The sequence below is a fragment of the Mercenaria mercenaria genome, chromosome 8 (assembly GCF_021730395.1).
Source record: "Mercenaria mercenaria strain notata chromosome 8, MADL_Memer_1, whole genome shotgun sequence".
In the NCBI taxonomy this organism is placed as follows: domain Eukaryota; kingdom Metazoa; phylum Mollusca; class Bivalvia; order Venerida; family Veneridae; genus Mercenaria; species Mercenaria mercenaria.
In genome coordinates, this window is record NC_069368.1 from 41615814 (window position 1) to 41638504 (window position 22691).

The 22691-nt window shown below is 35.7% G+C and overlaps 1 long non-coding RNA gene across 1 annotated transcript; it reads left to right on the plus strand.

Moving 5' to 3' along the window:
- The first annotated feature begins 275 nt into the window (after nucleotides 1-275).
- On the plus strand, nucleotides 276-2250 carry LOC123565936 (uncharacterized). The gene is made up of 2 exons (XR_006689291.2): nucleotides 276-475; nucleotides 2054-2250. It is a non-coding gene; the product is annotated as an uncharacterized LOC123565936 (long non-coding RNA).
- The last annotated feature ends 20441 nt before the right edge of the window (nucleotides 2251-22691 follow it).

Here is a 22691-nt window from a genome sequence, read left to right on the forward strand (position 1 = left end):
CTATAACATGTCGGATTCTTGCAACTGTTCTGTCTGCCTTTCACATGTCTCCTCGTCTTGTTTCTTGCCATTAACTTCTACACCTTACTACAAACACACTGATATTGATTCATCCAATTAAAGAAACAGCAGCTTAAAAAAGCGAAGAGAGAGTTAATTTTTAGTGAATGCAAAATAGAAAACGAGACAAAACTGGACCGGATAACGTCAGATAACTTCAGATGACGACGTTGCCATAGGGACTAACATTTACTTATCAGTTGTCCGAAGAGAATTTGACTTAAACATATCAACCAAGTATTCCCCAATCTACATTATATGAATGTTTAATTTTTGATGCTACATTAAGAAATAAGAGAGTTTTTTCGGGTATTTATTGAATAGCCCCCTAACGAAGTGCCTAAAGATTCAAAAGGACACATAAGGAGTGTGTAAGAAACAAAAATGCAATGGTTTGGATACCAAGTGTACACCGGTTTGAATGATCTTATGTCTTTTAATGTTTTTGATTTTGACTGACATTTTAACTGCTAATTTTGCGATAATAATGTTTGTTTCTAAGCTTACATGGAAAACATAGAGGCTAGTGGCACAAGTTCAAATAATATTCTCCGACAAACAGACCTCCTTCATAGCTCACAGACCGCCCCAATAGCTTAGCTTTGAGTGCGGGGGTCGAGGGTTCGATTCCTGGCCGCGTTAAACCAAAGACGTCAAAAACGGTAGCTTCTGGTAGCTCGCTTGTTTGGCAGTCAGTATTTGAAGGGTTCTACCAGAAGGTAAAATAATCTTAGGTAAGTATCTGTTACAGGATACCATGTTTGTCGCTCAATCCAAACAAGTGTACACCGGTTTGGATAACTTAATCTCTTTACATGTTTGCGGTTTGGACTAACATTTTTAACTGCTAATTGTGAGACAATAATGTTTGTTTCTAAGTAATATTTTCATAACATAGAGGTTAGATGCACATATTCAAATTATATCTTCAAACAAACAAACCGTTACCATAGCTCATAGACCGCCTCAATAGCTCAACTTTGAGTTCGGAAGTTCAGGGGTTGGAATTCGTCGTGGACGCATTATTCAAAAGACGTGAAAAATAATTCTTGTAGCTCTATTGTTTGACATATAGTATTTAAACGTTGCACCAAGAGATGAAATAATCCCAAGTATCTGTCACTGGATAGCATGTTTGTCGGACATGAGTTTTATAGCTCATGTTGTCTGTTGCGACGTTTAATAAAGCTTACCTTTCCCTTTATCTTTACCTTTAGCATGGCCATCAAGCATTCATTGTTTGGTTATTGTAAATGTGTGTGCTAATAAAACACTGAGGTATATTTTCAAAGAAATATCCATATGTTGATTAATATGAATATTTCTAATTTTACTAGTGTATTTTATGAAACAGATGTTACTACTGACAATTTTGGAGCCAGTATTTTCAAAAAGTTTTGAAAATGGTTAATATTGAATAATACTGTTCAACTGACCTGAAGTCTTGGTTTACAACTGAAAAGTTCAATGGATGCTATGGCAAGGTTAGGTTTTATACCCTTGACGAACACATTACAAGTGCCTTACGTTGCAGGACATACATTAAGCTATATGCTGAATATTTAGTGGTTGCTCATAGGTAACAGCCGACTTGTTTACCTTAGCACCTTTCCCGTATGTGCTAAAAGGTTTATACACCCCAGTAGTGGATTTGCTAATGGAAGTTCCACGGCGATACCGAACTGTTTGTTTAGTTAATCTAAGTTATCTTTAAGTCTATAGTTCGTTTACTTATTTTGTGTATAGTTTAATAATATACTCATCCATGCACTCATATCTGTAGGGTTTCGTTTTGAATGTTTCACGTGGGTTGGCCACAGAGGTCTAAATTAAATTTATTTAACTGTTATTGTAGAAACATTTGTTGACATTTTGGGTGACATTTTTTCATATCACCCTCTTTAGCATGCATTATCTATCTTATTATACAGAAAACAAAATAGGTTTAAACACGTTAGAATATCAACAAAATTGAAATATATTGATATTGCAGGTCCATTTTGTAAGAATCTTTCTCTGGCTGAAGGTAAGCCGAATAACAGCGAAACAGTCGCCCGAGAGCCAGATGTTTCCATCCGCACCATCAACTAGCAGATCAGTTACCCTAGAGCCAGATATTTCCATTCGCACCATCAACTAGTGACATATTAATTTGCTTGCATGGCATATTATTAAATAAAAAAAACTCTTTTTAGAGCATTATTTTATTATAGTAGCATATGAATTTTCGCATTCATTAATAAATTGCAGCACGTGAGTCATCTTACACCCGGGGTGTATGGTGTGTGTGTGTGTTCGGATTTAACGTCTTTTTTAACAATTTTCAGTCATATAAACGACGGTGTCTACTTGTAGCAGTGAGCACAATGCCCAACTTTATAGTCCTGCCTCACTGGAATACCACGCCATAGACATGTTATATGATATCCCACCCAGTCACATTATACTGACACCGGGTTGACCAGTCCTAGCACTACCCTCTTAATGCTGAGCGCCAAGCGAGGAAGCTACTGGTACCATTTTTACGTCTTCGGTATGACGCGGCCAGGAATCGAACCCACGACTTCCCGCACTCGAAGCGGGCTGTCTACCACTAGGCTATCGGGATGTAAGACGAGTTTTTCTAACATAGGCAAAAACACGGGAAAATCCTGACTGGCATGCAATGAACTGCGTGCATTTTATAGTTATGCCGCCACCACTGCCATCTGCCGCCTTATGTCGAACCTTAAATATTAAATGTCGCATGAACTTGAACCATCGTTTTATGTCACAATACCAACGCTAAATGATATAAAAATCCTTCAATGGTTGAAGGTGCGGATGGAAATATTTAGCTCGAGGGTAACTGTTTAAGCGGTAACGAGGCTCTGCCAAGTTACCGCGAAACAGTTACCCGAGATCCAGACATATCCGTTAGCACTTTCAACTAGTGATAGATTCTTTTGTTGCATGCTGCATTCTTCAATTAATAGAAGAAAATAAATAAAACAATTGCTTTTCTTTTAAGCACTAATTTATTATATGCGTATGAATTCACGCATTCATTCATAAATTTAAACACGCGAGTCACTTTTTACCCCGAGGTGTAAGATGTGTTTTTCTAGCACCGGCAAAAACACGGGGAAATCCTGTCTTGCATGCAAGAATACACTGTCTATTCAGAATTAAGACATATACAAACAGTTAAATTGTTGTTTTTTGTTTGCTTGTTCATTTTTTAAATTCATTAACTTCAGTCTTTAATAGTGAAGCTTAACCATGTGTTGTTGGGCCAAGCCCAACGGACGTCATAAAAGCACTATAAACAATAATGATAATAACGATTTTTAACCGAACATTTTAATGTTCTACAAAAAGGGACTTTTATACTATTTTCTTGTACATATACGTAGAAGAGTAGATTTTTATACATAATTACAGTGGATCCCACGAATGAGATCACTAAGGTTCTTTTTAAAAAAACATGGTCTTGTCATTGAGTTTTTGTTTACAAATAGTGTAAAAGAAATCTTAAAGCTTGTTTTTATACGGGTATTGTCTCTTGATTTTGTCTCTTAGTATGATACTATCGCGTCTATAACACCCTTTCCCGACCACGACAACCCCAATCCCACACCCAAATCCCACCAAAACATATTTGTTTTCTACTTTCAGTTTCTTGTTTTCTTAATAAACGTCCGATCAGCTCTCACACTTCCCCACTTCTTGTTTCTTGTATTGCTTGATATTCTGTCATTCTGCTTTGTATGAATCAATGAGGCACCTTTTCGCGGAAAAATCAAATCACGGAAAGGTTCTGTGCTTGTTGATTGATACTCAAAAACATTTTCGCTATTTTGTGAAAAAACGAGCTGGATGGGCCCCCATTCCGTTTATATCCCGAAGTTCAGTAAGGACTATTAAATTGAGAAATGCAATAAAATTGGGCATTGTTCTTGCAGCGGGATCATTGCAGGCTGTTCAAAAAGTGCAAAATTGATTATTTTGGCATGCTATTTTTCATGGATGGTGTAAAACTTTCGTTTTGATAACTTTCTTTGTTCTTGTATGAGAATCCTGATCTTGCCATTAATTAAAAGCACAAAACATGCACGCAATTTATGAAATGGCCACTCTGATTCTGCTCATAAGGGAAGTGCAACATTGCGACTGGCTACATGTAAGACTGCCCGTGCCCAAAATTTTCGAATCTAAGTGTACCCTGCTACGTTAAGGGAAATCTGCCAAAATTAAATTTCGAAAGAACTCTCAAATTTGTGCGGTTTCACATAGTTTAGAACCTTTTCTTCGATATTCTAAACTTTCTGGGGACTTAAAACGCTACCTGACGGCACAGCAGCTCAAAAATGTTACGGTGAGGACACATAAAAGCATAAAAGTCAATATACACGCATACGATTTTTTTAGATTCTAGCTCAAATAACAGGTTTCTGGTACACTAAAAACAACATTTTTATCATTATTAACCCACACAGCGCATATCTGGCCCACCAGCTATGCATTTCGTCAATCAGGGGATGTTCGGACGGTGGGGACCCCATGAAATAGGAAAATAGGGGGTGGGGACATTTTATTTTCGCAAAATGATGCAAAATTGACCTTATATCATTCCTAATGACAAAATACGTCAAATCATGCCAGAAAATGGTAAAAACGGATGTATTTTACATTCTTTGTCTCGTGGCGACAATTTGTAAATTTTGGCTAAATTTGCGCATTAGAGTTGGGCAAGTTTAGACTCTCTCATACAGACTTCTTTTCATGCTATTGAAAACATTTTTATTTGGTTTAATTTGCGAAAGACATATAAAAGTTCAGAACTAGTAAAACCCTCTTTTGTTCATTAACTGAAAAATCTTAAGGTAGCAGGGTACACTTCGAATTTTGGCCCCCGTCAATATTTGTTATAATTAGAACTTCGTGATTTTGGATGTCTGTAAATTAAGGTGAGAGATAATGATTGTTAATTCTTTAGAAAATTTATACAGCCGACACATGTAAAATTCTGATGTCAGTTGTAAAACGAACTGCTGGTAGCTTTGTATGAATCAGTGAGGCACCTTTTCGCGGAAAATTCAAATCACGGAAGGGTTCTGTGCTTGTTGATTGATACTCAGGAACATTTTCGCTATTTTGTGAAAAAAAAAACGAGCTGGATGGGCCCCCATTCCGTTTATATCCTGAAGTTCAGTAAGGACTATTAAATTGAGAAATGCAATAAAATTGGGCATTGTTCTTGCAGCGGGATCATTGCAGGCTGTTCAAAAAGTGCAAAATTGATGATTTTGGCATGCTATTTTTCATGGATGGTGTAAAACTTTCGTTTTGATAACTTTCTTTGTTCTTGTATGAGAATCCTGATCTTGCCATTAATTAAAAGCACAAAACATGCACGCAATTTATGAAATGGCCACTCTGATTCTGCTAAGGGAAGTGCAATATTGCGACTGGCTACATGTAAGACTGCCCGTGCCCAAAATTTTCGAATCTAAGTGTACCCTGCTACGTTAAGGGAAATCTGCCAAAATTAAATTTCGAAAGAACTCTCAGATTTGTGCGGTTTCACATAGTTTATAACCTCTTCTTTGATATTCTAAACTTTCTGGGGACTTAAAACGCTACCTGACGGCACTGCAGCTCAAAAACGTTACGGTGAGGACACATAAAAGCATAAAAGTCAATATACACGCATACGATTTTTTTAGATTCTAGCTCAAATAACAGGTTTCTGGTACACTAAAAACAACATTTTTATCATTATTAACCCACACAGCGCATATCTGGCCCACCAGCTATGCATTTCGTCAATCAGGGGATGTTCGGACGGTGGGGACCCCATGAAATAGGAAAACAGGGGATGAGGACATTTTATTTTCGCAAAATGATGCAAAATTGCCCTTATATCGTTTCTAATGACAGAATACGTCAAATCATGCCAAAAAATGGTAAAAACGGATGTATTTTACATTCTGTGTCTCGTGGCGACAATTTGTAAATTTTTAGCTAAATTTGCGCATTAGAGGTGGGCAAGTTTAGACTCTTTCATACAGACTTCTTTTCATGCTATTGAAAACATTTTTATTTGGTTTAATTTGCGAAAGACATATAAAAGTTCAGAACTAGTAAAACCCTCTTTTGTTCATTAACTGAAAAATCTTAAGGTAGCAGGGTACACTTCAAATTTTGGCCCCCGTCAATATTTGTTATTATTAGAACTTCGTGATTTTGGATGTCTGTAAATTAAGGTGAGAGATAATGATTGTTAATTCTTTAGAAAATTTATACAGCCGACACATGTAAAATTCTGATGTCAGTTGTAAAACTAACTGCTGGTAGCTTTGTATGAATCAGTGAGGCGCCTTTTCGCGGAAAATTCAAATCACGGAAGGGTTCTGTGCTTGTTGATTGATACTCCGGAACATTTTCGCTATTTTGTGAAAAAAAAAACGAGCTGGATGGGCCCCCATTCCGTTTATATCCTGAAGTTCAGCAAGGACTATTAAATTGAGAAATGCAATAAAATTGGGTATTGTTCTTGCAGCGGGATCATTGCAGGCTGTTCAAAAAGTGCAAAATTGATGATTTTGGCATGCTATTTTTCATGGATGGTGTAAAATTATCGTTTTGATAACTTTCTTTATTCTTGTATGAGAATCCTGATCTTGCCATTATTTAAAAGCACAAAACATGCACGCAATTTATGAAATGGCCACTCTGATTCTGCTCATAAGGGAAGTGCAATATTGCGACTGGCTACATGTAAGACTACCCGTGCCCAAAATTTTCGAATCTAAGTTTACCCTCCTACCTTAACTGTTTTACGCAGAATGGACGGAATGACACATTTTCGGTTTTGAAAGTATGATTTAAATGAATTTCTATCTTTGATATATGAATTAAAAGGAAATAATGAATGGACTTCGAGCACAAATGGATCAGTTTCATAGCACTTGCGATCATTAAGATGATATTTATACCGCTTATCAAAACACGCGTCTGAACACACATCAAATACAAATGCATATATCAAGTAATATATTAAACGTGAGTCGCTATTTAAAACCATCCTGTTTCTCACTTTCCGAGCCGTTTTTCCGTAAGAATGAATCCTTCTAACCTTACCTCTACCATGCAAAATCATAAAGTCAAAATGTTAATAAGAATATAAAGTCCTTTGAGATTTTAAGACTTCTTTTAATTTTAGTAGAGCGCAAATCTTCATATTGAATAAAATTGATAAAATGCTCGGCAGAGCCTCGCATTTTATTATTTTATTCAACTCGTTTAATAAATACAATATGAAAAGACACACATGTAATATCCACGCTTTAAATAATATGATCAAACACTCCGATTCAGTTATATGTCGTCCCTCCACCCACCCAACCGTTTAGGTCACAACCATCTAAATAGTTTTCCCTATATATTCTATATAAAACTGACATTTTTAAAGAGCTTCCAAACATAGCTAGACCCATTTCAGAGAATATTCAAATATTTTTTCGTAGATGAAAAGCTGACATGTCGTGCTAAAGCCCAGGTATTTTCAAATCGTTAGAAAGTGCTGAAAATTGACAACGCATTAGCAAAAAACCCTGACTATAGACCAATGCAAATGCGACTTTCGTTTTTAAGTTTAGAATGTTTACTTTCATTTTCTTTACTTCCGAAAAAGCTATCTGACATTGTTTTCTATGTTGTCAAAAACGTACGTACGCCTGGCGAGATTGCATAAAATGTGCTGGTAGCTCTAAGGTTATTGCGCCAAATAAAATGTCAATGTGGCGTCAATATTGTCGTGTTTAAATGAAAATAAACATGATTTCTTATTGGAATCTTCCTTTTTATATACGTGACAAAATCAATAATCGGAAACGTGTACAATTATTGTTTATTTATTACGTCGCGTGCCGTGCTAATAATCGAGTTATGTCTAGGCAAAACAGCTAGTGGTTTTAGCATTTCATAATTTGTATTAGCATTTCGTGCCAATATAAATTTTGTCTCACCACTAAAAGTACGCCGTTGCCGTTTTATAATGAAAAACTTTGACGTCTCCGGTGTGCATCTGGAATAAAACTGGAACATGCCATGCATAAACAGAGAAGAAGTTTAGAGAGTATGTCGATTCTTGTTTGGGATTTGCATGAAGATCTTGGACCATTTTTAAATAGATTTTGTTTTACATTGTCAAAGAAATTATCGACTAGCTTGTTGAAAAAACCTTACTTTTTTCAATTTTTACATTTTTCATTTTGAGTTAGGTAACCTAAGTAGGATTTCAATTTGTGCATGTTTTTGTTTCAGTTTCTGTTTACTTCTCGGTTCCATTTCCGCGTATCTTTGAAATAATGCATTCTATTTTGTTGGTTTGGTTTCAGTTGGCTGTATATATGAAATGGCCTTTAAAAAATCATATACGCTGAGGGACGTCATTTTACTCTAATGAAGGCAGTTGAGACTGAATTTTTCTCGTATATGCCAATATTACATACAGACTGCTACATTTAATCACACAAAAATGGATGGAACATTAAAAAATAAACAGTTATGTCAACTGCGGGTATTTTGAAGGAATGTTCTGATAGCAGTCCTTCGATCAGGATTAGAAAGTTAAATAATAATTATAAGGAAGGGCCATCGTTTATATGTCCTGACAAAAATCGGTCGAATGAATATCATGTAGGGTATAGACCATGATGCAAAAAAAACTTTTTACATGTAAAGCCAAGTTCCAAAAACGCAACCTTCATAGCAGTGTATATAGATCTATGTACATGTATATGTATATGATTAACATACGCATAAAACATAAAGAAAGAAACAGAAAACAAGGATGAATTAAATTGAAACAGTAAAAGTGTCTTAAGATTTCCATATGATTTGGGACATAGGTAAAGAAGGTACGGGTACCTATGAGAGACCACTGCATGTACATGTATAACGTTTGGGTGATCGATATAGTTTGACGCACTCTTTTGATGGATCGATAGCCGTTGCATAGTGATAACAACACCATAAGTTCCACGTGTTATAGAACAAGTACTAATACCTATTGATTTTTCTTTCTTCCGACTAAAGGTTTAACATATATGTAGCATTTTCCTTTCGTACGACATTTAATTGCACTCTTGGGTCGAAAAGCAAAGGTCTGAGTTCTAAAACATTTTGAAACTCTGCTTAGTTTGATAATAAAACTTAATTTAATTGCATGTCAAAATTAATGTTAAGTTAATGTCTATTTACATTTGATTATTCAGTAATGATGGTCAGTCTCTTTTGGAATTTAACCTTGCAGTTCTAGTAAAATTTGTTATCAAATTTGAAAATATCACATCTCAGACTCTGCAGAGACCAAATCTTATCTGAAACCCATCGAGGTTTTACAAGAAAAAATAGCTAGATTTTGTTCAATTATCTTATTTTGAAGTTTTCTAAAATTTATTATTTGATCAGCTCATGCACAATTTTGAATGGTTATCACAAAGAAAACTGCAATCAGTCTTACAGTGACGGTGCGTAAAATCACCAAAGAACGTCCAACGTTTTAGGCGATTTGCAGCTATGTCACTGACGAAGGTAAAACTGCCCCTGCGTACTCCATCTTATTTTTATACACCACAGTGCTTGACAGCTCTTTGTACTGTGAACATGTGGCTATATTACAAGGTTGGGTGTTTTTTCGGGAACCTTGCACATAAGTATGTAGTTATAAATCATTTGTGAATAGATGAGTTAGTACATATAATATGTAAAAAGTTCAAATATATTAGGATTTTAAAAGTCTATTGCGAAAGTTAAAAAATGGCTGCAAACTTGGCGGTACGCTTATTTGTGAAGTAAAATCTTTCACTTATTGATGTAATATACATGGCGTAAACATAGAAATATTGCAGGTCATTTTGTCTCAATCTCGAAGCAGAAACAGCTATAGGAATGCTGATAGTCCATTATATGTCTGCCATTTCATGTGTATGTCTGCCAGTCCACTAAGTACATAACATCGCCATATCTTTTATTTTGATAAATCTTTACCTTTATATTCACTTTATTGAATCAACGCGCATAGCTTCAATTCGCGTCGGATTAATACAAAAATGTCATGGTTAAAATAGGCCGAGGACGAGATTTTTCCATCCTATTGTTTTATTTGTTCCCTTAAGTTCAACACCATACTGTCATATGGTGACTACCCAGTTTTTCTACCGATGGATGAAGACCAAAGGTGCAATACCAGGCATTGTAGGGTAAGATAGGTACAAGTACAAAGATATAACCACCAACATTTATTAAAACAACTGGATGGCTTCCACAAATTTCAATCCTTTATGGGCGTCCGAACCCCACTTGACCTAAAGGGTCTCTCATTCCATTTAATCTTCTTGCCGAGATAACTTTTCAGGTTATAATGGATTAAGATCAAGGTCATGACCAAAATGCTAACGATTGCTGTGTCTGTTATAGTACTTTATTTAAGTAATTAATTGTGCTTCTGATGCACAAAGCTTTCAAGTTCCAAAAATTTGGATATAATGCTTAATTTCTATGTTCAAAGAGTGCTTTACGTTATCAACAGAATGTTTTTATTTCAGATAAAAAGTTTAAACCATTGTATATGGTATATATTATCCTATTAATTGGGTTTGAATAACTTATGCAAAATTTGGTATAAGATTTTTTTTTGTTTTTGTTGGGTTTAGAACCATGTCAATTACGTCATATCGTATGACGATTTTTCCACCTTTAAATGATGTAGGAAAACGTTGGGTGGGTAACTAGGTTGAAACAGCGACCTCCCGTAAGCCATCTGGAAGGCTTTCTTACATGAAGATTCTCATCCAAAGCGAGTCGTTCTTTGATGGGATTATTTCACTTGTTGGTGTCTCATCAGTATTCTGGATGAGACCGGATGGGACTGTTTCTCTTGTTTGTCTCACACCTGTGTTTTGGATGAGACCGGATGGGACTGTTTCACTTGTTTGTCTCACACCTGTGTTTTGGATGAGACCGGATGGGACTGTTTCTCTTGTTTGTCTCACACCTGTGTTTTGGATGAGACCGGATGGGACTGTTTCTCTTGTTTGTCTCACACCTGTGTTTTGGATGAGACCGGATGGGACTGTTTCACTTGTTTGTCTCACACCTGTGTTTTGGATGAGACCGGATGGGACTGTTTCTCTTGTTTGTCTCACACCTGTGTTTTGGATGAGACCGGATGGGACTGTTTCTCTTGTTTGTCTCACACCTGTGTTTTGGATGAGACCGGATGGGACTGTTTCTCTTGTTTGTCTCACACCTGTGTTTTGGATGAGACCGGATGGGAGTGTTTCTCTTGTTTGTCTCACACCTGTGTTTTGGATGAGACCGGATGGGACTGTTTCTCTTGTTTGTCTCACACCTGTGTTTTGGATGAGACCGGATGGGACTGTTTCACTTGTTTGTCTCACACCTGTGTTTTGGATGAGACCGGATGGGACTGTTTCTCTTGTTTGTCTCACACCTGTGTTTTGGATGAGACCGGATGGGAGTGTTTCTCTTGTTTGTCTCACACCTGTGTTTTGGATGAGACCGGATGGGAGTGTTTCTCTTGTTTGTCTCACACCTGTGTTTTGGATGAGACCGGATGGGAGTGTTTCTCTTGTTTGTCTCACACCTGTGTTTTGGATGAGACCGGATGGGAGTGTTTCTCTTGTTTGTCTCACGCCTGTGTTTTGGATGAGACCGGATGGGACTGTTTCTCTTGTTTGTCTCACGCCTGTGTTTTGGATGAGACCGGATGGGAGTGTTTCTCTTGTTTGTCTCACACCTGTGTTTTGGATGAGACAGGTGTTTGATGGGCCTATTACTCTTGTTGGTTTTCCTCCGTTGTTTTGGATGGAACTATTCCACTTGTTTGTCTCCCATTGATGTTTTAGATAAAACCGGTTTTTGACGGAACTATATCACTTGTTGGTCTACTATAGGTGTTTTGAATTAGACCAGTACTTTGGATGGAACACGCACATTAAGATGTAAATACTTTCCGCGTAGAATATAACCTCTTGCAGAGGATGATACCCCTAGGTTATGAAAGAAATATCAGAAAAACTATAAATGCACATATACTAATTTGCCTTTACTTTCATTTACCAAAACAACCCATCTTCTTATTTCCCTTTTGATTTGCAGCCATCCGGGGTATATAGGAACTGTGACGTGTATTTAGTAACATAATTTTAGCGATAATATCTCCTGAAAAGTTGATATTGCATAAGATTGGAAATTAAAGGAATAACAAAAAGTGACCATCGAAAAAAACAAGAGCTGTCAGAGGACAGCAACGCTCGACTATTCAACAGCCTTGTCAATTGAATGAATACGAAAGTCGAAAAAGGGGCATTATTTAGTAAAAAAGCAAAACAGAGTTTTGGAACCTGCATAGTGCTTATCAGCTCATGATAGTGGACAAGTGTGTGAAGTTTCAATCCATTCCCATTAGTGGGTACTGATATACCAGCTAACATATAATAAGTTGAAAAAGTGGCATAATTTTGTAAAATGCGAAGTTGAGTTATTGATCCTTTGCATTGCATGTCATATCATCACAGTGAACAAGTGTGTGAAGTTTCAGTCCTTTCCCTTAGTGGATACTGAGATACCAGCTTACATACAAAAACTTAACCAAAAAACTGCTAAGTCGAAAAAGAGGCATAATTTTGAAAACAAAATGAATATATTTATGGGACCTGCTTTGTGCATGTCAGATTATGACAGTGAACAAGTGTGTGAAGTTTCAATCCATTCCCATTAGTGAGCACTGAGATACCAGCTTACATACAAAACCTTAACCAAATATTTCTAAATCGAAAAAGGGGCATAATTTTGTAAAAAGCAAAATAGAGTTATGGAACCTGTGCAATGCAAGTCAGTTTATCACAGTAAATAAGTGTGTGAAGTTTCAATCCATTCCCACAAGTGGTTACTGAGATACCAGCTTACATACAAAACCTTAACCGAATCGGGACGCGGACGCGGACGCGGACGCCGGCGCACGGGCGAGTCCAGTAGCTCTACTATTCTATGAATAGTTGAGCTTATAACACAGAACATCTTTATAATGAAGAAATTTGATTGTTATTGCTGGCATTCGCTTGCAACATGTGCATGTATCCCATGAAATTGAATGAAAGTAGGTATTTTCAAACTGACTGAAATTGGAAGTTCAAACACTCGGTGGTGCCGAAAGGCCAGTTGCTCACAGTGCCCTTTCTAATATGCAAAACCATTGACGTTTTCAAAAAGCTATAACAATTTAAAGGAAACTTGATAATTACTTGATGAGGTACCGTCAGCACATATTAAGTGTTGGCACGAGTTATGATAAAATTCATTTTCACTCTCAGTTCTCATTGTACAACACAACAACTGGTATTGCAAGCTTATTTATCAAAAAAGGGAAGTAATTTGAAAGTTTTACATCTCAAAACGCTCCAGAAAAATGTCTCGGTAATAAAATGCTATGTTTTTCTAATATACTAACTGTTAATATTTTTATTTCTAAGTAAACTGTATTCTAAATTAGCTCTCCATTTATTAAAACAAAAAGTTTACATCTGTATTCAAAATCTTACAACTTCTGCCAGACGCTGGTCACGTGTCATAGTAGTGTGCAAATCTGACTTCTGCCACGCGATTCTTGTATGTTGGCGCGTTTGAAGAGCGCTAATACTACGACTAACTACAAATTAGCGCGCCAATATTTGTCGTTATGGCAGACGCAACATGCCAATTAAAATATTTCTCGTTCTTTTAATGCTATGTTGTTCTAGATGATACTAATAAACTTTGATAATGTGGCAGTTGACCTCAATACAATCGACACTGTTTATTTTCCTATACAGGGGAAATCCAATAATTGCTTTACAATAGATCTGTGACGGATTATCTTTGAACACCCCTGGACTAACTGGACTCAACTGCCACATTTTCAAAGCTTATTAGTAGTAACAGACATTGTATGGTTTTTTGCAGGTTGATATTCTATGTTTATAATTTGCCTTTATTCAAAATACGAAAATAACTTTAATATTTTACTTTGTGGAGACATGAACGCTCGTACGTTAACAGGCCACATTATGAAGAAGAAGATTTTATTTCAGAGGCCGATGTGAACATGTACATAAAACAATAACAATAGCAAGTCACATGACAAGAGTTTGTGTTGATACAAACCAGCTTTTAAAAACGCACGTATAAGCAAAAACATTCTGCTTAGAATAAAAAGCAATAGGATATTCTAAGCTAGCAAAAACTGTAGCGTTAAAGTAGGAAGGATTAATGGTTCAACTGTACTCTATGCGGAGAAAGTGTCATTTCTTTTTTGTTTGCACAAGTTTTAAATAACTGAGTATGAGATTATATCAACACAAAGTCACATATTTGAACAACATATGAATATACAATACTACATCGCTATATTACAAACATATCTTACTCAACATATGCAGATACAATACTACATCGCTATATTACAAACATATCTTACTCGACGTATGTAGATACAATACTACATCGCTATATTACAAACATATCTTACTCGACGTATGTAGATACAATACTACATCGCTATATTACAAACATATCTTACTGGACGTATGTAGATACAATACTACATCGCTATATTACAAACATATCTTACTGGACGTATGTAGATACAATACTACATCGCTATATTACAAACATATCTTACTGGACGTATGTAGATACAATACTACATCGCTATATTACAAACATATCTTACTCAACATATGCAGATACAAGGTATAGCTACAAACAAGTATTATATGCCATTTATAGTGTTTCTAATTTCAAACGATTTAAGTATGTGTATACTTAAACGCTTAATTACATTTTCATTTTTACACTGTAAGTTCCTTCAATTTAAACATACTTGGTCTAATCCAAAAGTACCTGTTGATGTATTGTTTACGTAAATCGTAAAAGGATGAACATTCTAAAATGAGGTGAAACTCATCTTCAAGTTTTTTCACAAACAGTGCATTTTCTATCTGACTGCAATACTTCTTGGTCTGTGCCACCTGCAAGACTGAATTTTAAGGTTGTGAGAATAAAAAACTAACCTGCTGAACGCTACCCTAAATTTCGGTACGTTTCAACATTTTAGAAAAAAAATGAAAATCAAAATCGATAATCTTTCTGAAGAACGTTGCTCGAGTTGAGTGTTCTAAACAATAAAAAAAAGGAAAACATCAAACTTACCAACTCCCTGTGCAAGCCATACATCATGGAAACCCAATAAAGACAGTAATTATTTGGATGTTCATCTACATTAGCCCTAAACATGCTATATACAATTTTATTATACTTATTATCACTGCTACATATAAGTTTAAACCAATATCTGATAATTCTTATGCATCTATGATTAGCACGACTAAATCTTCCTAGGATACCATATACAAAGTACATAATATAACGGGTGATAATTTTATAAAATTTAGTACATTGTAATTTGAATATGTGCTCAATATCGTTATGAAACGTTATGTATAAGGTAATGTTCAACGAAAAACAATTTTTTTTTATTTGATCGTTGTAATCAGGCTTGCCTGTGATGGTCATGTGGACTAATACGATACACGAAGGCTTTAGTTTAGTTTACTATGTTAGAGATTCGCAAGATCTTTTGAGCGAGATTTACTGACTTCTTGCTTCAGAACCGATCATGTTAGTTTAAAAAACTGCTAAATGAATTCAGTTGATGATAGTTAGGACATTAACACTTGTATCGACAGTTTTTTAAATATATTGGACAAAGATGAGCCCTAGCCCGCCCGCTTTGCTCAAAAGGGAGAGCGCAGATCTACGGATCGCAGGGTCGTTAGTTCGATCCCCGGGCGGGGCGCATGTTCTCGAAGACGATTTGATAAAAGACATTGTGTCTGATATAATTCGCCCCCCCATCTCTGATTCAAGCGGGGAAGTTGGCAGTCACTTGCGGAGAACAGGTTTGTACTGGTACATAATCCAGGAACACTGGTTATGTTAACTGCCCGCCGTTACATACCCTACCCTACCCCCCAAAACAACAAGAACAACAAAAACATTGCTTTCCCTTTAGTTGAACCAAATATCACTGGTAACTAAGGATACCAGGGGTTGTGAGTTCGATGCCCCACTCCTCCAATTTAAATACTATGGGGCAAGAGCACCGTTTATGCGTGCTTTACACCTGGGGCGCAAAAGAACCATGAAAGTCTCTTGAATTGAAGCGTTTTCTGTATTTTGCTCATTTACGTAAAAAAATAATATCGCAGGCATTCTGTGCTGTCTGACCTCTAATGAGATAAGAGGGCCATGATAGCCCTAGGTCGCTCACCAGAGTAACACACCAGAACAAACATGTTTGACCTAGTGACCCAGTTTTTGATACCACATGACCCGGTTTCAAACTTGTCTGGGTGAGTTTTCAAGGAGATAAACATTCTGACCAAGTTTCATAAAGATTGGAGGACGATGGTAAAATTCAACAACAACACGTGAATATTTATCTTTTATCAACGTTTCGGCGCTTACGCCTTCATCAGGATAAATACATAATAAAACAACGGACGTGACGTCATGAAGTAAACGTTACGTTGAATGGCGGAAAAACGTATAGATCTACTGTTTTTTTAAAATATTACATAAATTAATGTGAATAATAAATAGCAAGTTTAGTACATTACGGATATGAGAATACAGGATTTCCTATAGCAGTATATATAAAAAACCATAAATAGGAAAAAACGCAATAGTATTAAACAAACACATATACATGTAAAATTCATTACACATTAAACAATGTTTTTGAATTAAGTCCATCAGGATTGAGTGTTTTAACTTATGAATCCAGAATGTTTCCTTGCATAACCGGTTAATTTGATTATTTACCACATCAATAGGCATAAATGTGAAGTCATCAATACTATGGTCATCTTGATTAAAATGACTAGCAACCAACGTGGAATATGCAGGATCTGTAAATTTTTTTTTTTCTTTTTTATAAAGATTGGAGCAAACATGTGGCCTTTCGTGTTTTTTTTCTTCGATTTGGCATAGTGACCTAGTTTTTACCCAACCGGACCCAATCTTAACCCATCCGAAATTGCATAGAGACAAATATTCTGATCAGTTTTCATTAGGATTGGACAACAAATGTGGCCCGAGTGTAAACAAGCTTTTTCTTTTATTTGGCCTAGTGACCAAGTATTTTATCCCACATGACCCAGATTAGAACTCCTCCTCCATGATTTCATAAAAACAAACATTCTGACAAAGTTTCGTGAATATTGGTAGCAAAAAATGTAGCCTCTATAGAGTGTAAACAATATCCTTTGATTTTACCAAGTGACCTAGTTTTTGACCCTACATAACCCAGAGTCAAAATCATACAAGACTTCATGATACAAAACATTCTGACCAAGTTTTATGAAGATTAAAAAAAAATGTGGCCCATAGAGTGTAAACAAGCTTTTTCTTTGATTTGACCTGATGATCTAGTTCTTAATCCCATGTGACCTAGATAAAAATTCCTTTGAGATTTCATCAACACAAACATTCTGACCAATTCTAATGAGTTTCAAACTTAAAATGTGGTCTCTAGTGTGTTAACAGATTTTCCTTTGATCTGGCATTGTGGTCTAGTTTTTGATCCACATGACCCAGATTCAAACTTAGCCTAAAGATCATCAAGATAAAAATTCTGACCAAGTCTCATGAAAATAGGGTTATAAATGTTGCATCTAGAGTGTTAACAAGATTTTCCTTTGATCTGGCCTACTGACCAAGTTTTTAATTCTACATAACCCAGTTTCGAACTTAACCTAGAGATCATAAAGACAAATAATCTGGCCAAGTTTCACAATGATTGGGTCATAACTGTGGCCTCTAGAGTGTTAAGAAGGCAAATGTTGACGAACGCCGGACGACTGACGACGCATGACGGCGCCGACGGACGCCGGACAATAACAGTCACAATAGCTCACCTTGAGCACTTCGTGCTCTGGTGAGCTAAAAGATGTACTTTGTGCCAAATTGCTTCAAAACCAAATAAAACGATCAGATTGATAAGCATTATTTTTAGGCAAATTGTGCATATCATTTGTATATTTTGGACAAAGTGAGATTTACAAAGAACGTAATCTAAATCCTGACTTACAAGTTAATTCTCCACAACTTGGTTTCGCATTAATGGCATCATTTTAGATATGAATGACTCAAACTAAGTGACTTTTCGGGTTTTGTGTTTATTCCTTGCAGGATGCTTCAGTTAATTAAGAAAAGATTGGCATATACAGTGCATTTAGCACGTTATTTTCATGTATGGACGATTTGTGTTCAAGAGGCAAATCTAATTTCAACAATAGCGTTTCTATTAAACTGAAAGTTTGGGAGATTGTTCACAATTTACTTATGTACAAAGTGTCGCTTTGCTACATATACTGAACAAAAGAGCTATCCCGCCTTTTTGTAATTTTCCAAATATCTCAAAAATTGCCGAAAGAACGTTCGTTTAGGACAAAATTTTATTGATAACATTTCAAAATTTCAACAGAATTAAATAATGAAATCATATTAAATTTTGTCATTTCCTGATCTCAGTCCATTTTTTGGAAAGTCAGAAAAATACACCTAAACAAAAATTTACAAACTACCGATAAGCGTAATCAGGGAAGAAAATGACAACAAGAACAAAATAAACCCTTTTGTCAAATCTACATTTCTGTATTGTGTCCGTTTTCTTTAAACACAATTTTTATAAGAGAATCAGTGGCGCAGTGGTTAGCAGGTTGGACTATTACGCCTAATGGTCCGGGTTCGATTCCCGGTCGCCTAGTGTTCAGTGCAGGGTGATTTACTCAAATGGGTACTGTTTCCAGCAGCAGTATTGGCTTAGACTGGATGATTGGGAGGTAAATATGACGCCTGTCGTGGGCTCGGCTGGAAATAAGTTGCTCCAGGTTGGGACTTTCGTCGACTACCCACGTTAAAGAAAAATCTTTCTTGCATACCAGACTAGGTTTTCTGGTGATTTCACTGGTGCTGGAAAACTTCATCTTACGTCCCATGGTGTAAGATGACTCTCGTGCTGTAAATGGCATATAACGAACTACGCATGCGTAGTAGATTTGTGTAGTAATAATAATGCTTTACGTAAAAAGGGAAGAGTCAAATACCTTGAAGGGGTGTGGTTGCAAAAGGAAGTAAATTACATAGTTGCGTATCCCATTTTTTATTTGAGCCGCGCCATGAGAAAATCAACATAGTGGCTTTGCGACCAGCATGGATACAGACCAGCCTGCGCATCCGCGCAGTCTGGTCAGGATCCATGCTGTTCGCTAATGGTTTCTCTAATTTCAGTAGGCTTTAAAAGCGAACAGCATGGATCCTGACCAGACTGCGCGGATGCGCAGGCTGGTCTGGATCCATGCTGGTCGCACACCCACTATGCTGGTTTTCTCATGGCACGGCTCATTTCTTTTTTAATTTTGATATCTTATTAACAATATGTTCATCTAAATGTGTGTTGAATTTCAGAGACAAAACATAACCTTCAATTATTAAAGATACTGGCAAAAAAAAGTAAATGACAGGTTAGCTAATCATACATGTAGTTCTATTCTCAGTGTATACTTTTTGTTGCTTTGCATTCTTTTTGCTGTCTTTGGATTGCGAACTGTTACATTTTTTTTTCGTTTGAGGCCCCCATGGGTAACCCCGTTTATTCTCCCCGTCACATGGTTAGACGTGGGTCGGGGAACCATCCCATGCTAACCTTATAAATACACACATACAAATGAGTTAAATGTAAAATATATGAAGAACATATGAAAAACAGATTCTGCAATGTCAATGTTCAGGGAAGATAATTATGTAATTATGTTTATGGTCTGAGACCTCAACACATAGTACAAAAAATAAACTACTAATATATAAAATAGACAAAATAACCATATTCACGTACAGACACGCAATTCATTATAATGGTATTTATATAATTATATTTATTTACAATTATTCACAAATTAGCTTTTGTATAAGTGACCAGTGAGCTTTATTTTTTCAAGCTTTATCTGTTTTTCTATTAATTGAAGAGGCAAACTCAGTAAGCAATGTCTTAACCCTTGCAGCGATGGAATTATTTCTTTTCTTTTACACAAAAATATGTATCTTTTTATTTCTAGACTCAAAAAGTTAAAACTTTCTTGTTGTTTTTTCGTTTATCCTAAAATAAAAGATTTATTATCTACGTAAAATGTTACATCAAAGCGTTTAATTATATCCGTTACATCTCCAAGTAAAGATTGTATATGGGTACACTCCCAGAACAAATGAAGCAAAGTTTCTTTTTCTAATTTGCAAAAAGAACATAATTCTGTTTTGGATATCATCATTTTATACAACAGAACGTTTGTTCGTAAGTAAGGGTCATTACTAATTTCAAAAACCCAGCCATGGATTACTTCCCATTCTGAATTATGAATTTCAAAAACAATTTATTATGTCTTTCACAAACCTTATTCCTCTTTGATAAAGATATTTCATATAAACAAGTTTCTTATCGATTTGTATCAAATGATTATAAAACAGCGGCGTATCTAGAATTTTAGTCATTGTGTCAGTTGGAAGGACATCAATAAAATGAGAGTACGCGCACAGAACATCTTTCCAGAAAGGGTTTTTAATTTGGTTTACTAATATATCAACGTAATCTTTTCCAAAATTAAACAATTTTTCAAAATGTACTACATTATTTGTTAGACTATAATCTTTATTTGATTGAACTGTCAATATTCTACATAACCAAGTTAGTTTTAAACTTTTCCTATAAACTACAGTATCAACCATTTTAAGACCACCCTCGGCATAGCTTTTAACTAAAACTGAGCTTTTTATTTTCGGTGGTCCTTGCCAAAGAAATTCATAGAATAAGGTATGGATTTGCTGCAACCTCTGTGCTGAAGGATTTGGTAAGGATGTAAAAAGGTGCGTTAGTAACGGTAAAAGAAGGGATTTTATTACTGTTATTTTTTGAGTAAGTTGTCGTTTCTTCCAGTATTGAATGCTGCTCTTTATTTTGTCAATTTTCTCTTTGAAATTACTTTCAATCATTTTTTCTAAGTCTATATGGAATGTAAGTCCAAGAAGTTTAAAAGCTTGTGTGTTCCAATTCAATTTCCATTTTGTTTTAATTGATCTTGTAGTATACTTGAGAGTTCCTATCCAAACAACATGTGTCTTTTCAAAATTTACCTTTAACCCTGAATATTTTGCAAATTCATTCAAAATGTCTAAAGTAGAGTTTAATGATTTATCTGTTCCATCAAAGAGTTTAGAGGTATCTTCAGCAAACTGACTTATTTTATATTCAACGCCGTCTATAACAATACCTTTTATGTCTTTATTATTTCGAATTTTATGTGCTAAAATCTCTGCGCATAATATAAAGATGTAAGGGCTTATGGGGTCTCCTTGACGACAACCACGTTCAATCCTAAAGAAATCAGACAGAAAACCATTTAACTGCACGGAAGTTTGCGTATCTGTATAAAACAATGAAATCCATTCATAGGACCAAACTTAAAGAAATCAAGAGTGTTATTAATAAAATCAAACGATAAGGTATCAAACGCCTTCTCAAAATCAATCATCATTAAAAGACCTGGTATATTATATTATATTATATTATATTATATTATATTATATTATATTATATTATATTATATTATCGAAACAAAATGACGTCAACGTGATGAAACAACGCTTACATTTCCCGTGCATTTCATAGAAATTCAATGACGCCGAGGGACAATATATTCATTTCTTCGTTTTTACGTGTTTTATGCTAGAATAGCGTTAGAACATGTTCATTTCGTGTTATAACATCTTCAGAATCCCTCGGGATACATTGGTACCCTCGCCCTATCGGGTTCAGGCACCAACCGATCCCTCGAGATTCTGCAGATATTATAACACGAAAAAAAAAACATGCGTTATACCTACATTAGGATATACTGATATGGAGATAATTGCGTGTTTACAGCCGTCTCCTTTTTGATAATTCTCGCCATTTTCATCTTAAGGCCTAACTGTACTGAAGGGACCAGCGCTGGAGCCATGTGGTCGAGTCGCGTAATTGCAAACAGGTTAAGGAACACTTTTTTTGTCTAGGGTTGTTAAAGAGGCATAAATTAAGGCAACTGTTTGTAGAAATTTTACTGTAAATGTATCGAAAAATGGAAATGAAGATTGTATATATTGAAGTACAACTGAATTTTAGTACCTGTAGTAATACCCGACCTCAGCAGTGTGATTTTAATGTGATTGTCAGCTAACAATTGTGACAGGAAAATCTCACTTGAAGGATAATAACCTTTACTTCTCTTTATTTTATATCAGCTTTGTTAAACCTCAAAATGGTATTAAAGCATTTTGGTAGTTTTCACTCAACGCAATTTGGTAGTTTACAAAAATGTAGTACCAAAATGCATTGGATACAACGCAAAAATCTCATGATTTACAAGACGAATGGACAATATTATTTCAAAGAGAGTCATGATGGAACTTAGTCGCTCATCCGACCTTGA